We start from the raw sequence: 1,967 nt of genomic DNA, 5'->3' as shown, positions 1-1,967 counted from the left end.
GAGGGACAGTGTGCCCAGCAGGCCCTCATGCTGCTGGAGAGCTTGGGGTAACTCATGTAGATTGTTCATGGTGTGGTATGAACTAGCTAGGTACATCGCGTACGGCATCGCCTCTGGCCCTCCCCTTCTGCTCCGCCTCTGATTCCTTCCCTCCTCGCCGCCAGCCTTCCTTTCTTGCATTGCCTTCTAGGGGCTGCACTCGTTTCGATTCGGAATGCCAATTTTGTACAGGTGTCTATCATTGCTGCTGCTTTTGGAGAAATTTCGATACGATCAATCAACCCCCAAATTGGTTTATTACTACATATGGTCTAATTGGAAGCGCTTATCTACACTCAGAACTCGGAATCTGGAACATTCGGGACGTCCAACTCAAGGACGTCCTCAAGATGAAGGAAGCGCAGCTAAGATATTCTGGGCAAACTCCTGATCAGTCATGAGACTGCCCATTGAGTTGTGCTGTTGATGCAGCTGAGATAGCTGCTGAATAGCTGGTTCCATGGCCACTCCCTCTGCAATGTCTGCCTTCTGCAGCCTCTTCAGTACAGTGATCCTCAACATGACACTGACATTTGCGTAGGTGTTCTGAAAGGCGTCCCATGCCTTCTTCGAGGTGGTGCTGTTGGCAACATAGACAACAATGGCAGAGGATCATTGGAGACAGATCATGCTCAGGACCTTGCGGTCCTTAATCCACCATGCTGCAAGCCCTGTTTCATCTGTAGGGGCCGTCTCAATGCTTTTTGAGTAGTTAACGACTTCAGCCTCGGTGAGAATATCCTGGACTTGAACTTTCCAGGAGAAATAATTTTTCAAGCCTTTCAAGGCTTCAATCTTAAGGATACTGTCCATACTCTCAAGAACGCTGATCTACGGTGGCGCCTAGATAGGGTTTGTTCTGGACAATGTGTGACACAGAGTTGATCAAGATTTGATCAACAGTGGAAAGAGGTTCGAAATGACCCTGCAGTGATGTCGGTGACCAATGATTAGAGCATGGGGCTCATAACCTATTGTGAGTAGAATCGTGCAGGCAGGGGATTCACGAGTAATCAACAATAAATTCAAAGAATAATACTACATGTTCTTTTATATCTAAACTATTTCCTAATGGAGTCATATCTGATAATACTGGTCTGTAAGCATGGGGAGAGAACAAACATAGCAGAGAGTGAACTAGTGCCATAGCAGAGTGCTCTGGACGCTTTGTATCTAAATAAAGGAACCATGATGCGAGGCGCATTATGTCAAGATAACGAGACAGGCAAATCATCAGCTGGACGTCTCAGATACAACAACAGTGTAGATGCATTATAATTCTTTTGTGATAAAAGTTGGCTCTCCTATTTGAGTGGATAGATACTAGATGTATATATATATATATCAAGAGAATACATTATGTATTACTCTACATATGGATAGTCTAGTGGTATTTGCACCTCTTTTTGCTGTGAGCAGATTAACTTTTTACAACAAGATTTACTAAAAAAAAGTGACTTTGTTTTACTCTTATTTCCAAATTTTACCTATCATATATTTTTGCTAAAAAGTGTTCAAGCTTTTTAGCTTCTTTTCTCACAGTAATCTTCACGCCTCTTTCAGCTAAAAACATTTACTAATTAGCCCCGTGTGTATATTTAGAACTTGAATATAATTAGTTCAAATTTACAGTATGAGTGAGAGGCCACTCTAAACAACAATCTTACATTAGTGTAGCTACAGGCTCTTTGATATAGTCAGATAGATAAAGCAGATCAATTAATTAATATAGTACTATGTCAAACAGCAAACTAATAACAATGTTATTGCTATTGTAAAATATTAATGATGCAATGCAATAAATAGTAAACTTTGATCAACGAGCACTAGAAGGAGGAATGGAAAACTGGCCTACTTCTGCTAGCTTTATAGCAGCCTTTGAGCCTATGATCAGAGAGATAGCATGTAAACAGCAAGGTATCTGATGA

The sequence above is a fragment of the Phanerochaete carnosa genome (genome assembly GCF_000300595.1).
Source record: "Phanerochaete carnosa HHB-10118-sp unplaced genomic scaffold PHACAscaffold_15, whole genome shotgun sequence".
Lineage (NCBI taxonomy): Eukaryota > Fungi > Basidiomycota > Agaricomycetes > Polyporales > Phanerochaetaceae > Phanerochaete > Phanerochaete carnosa.
This window is presented reverse-complemented; position numbering follows the sequence as displayed.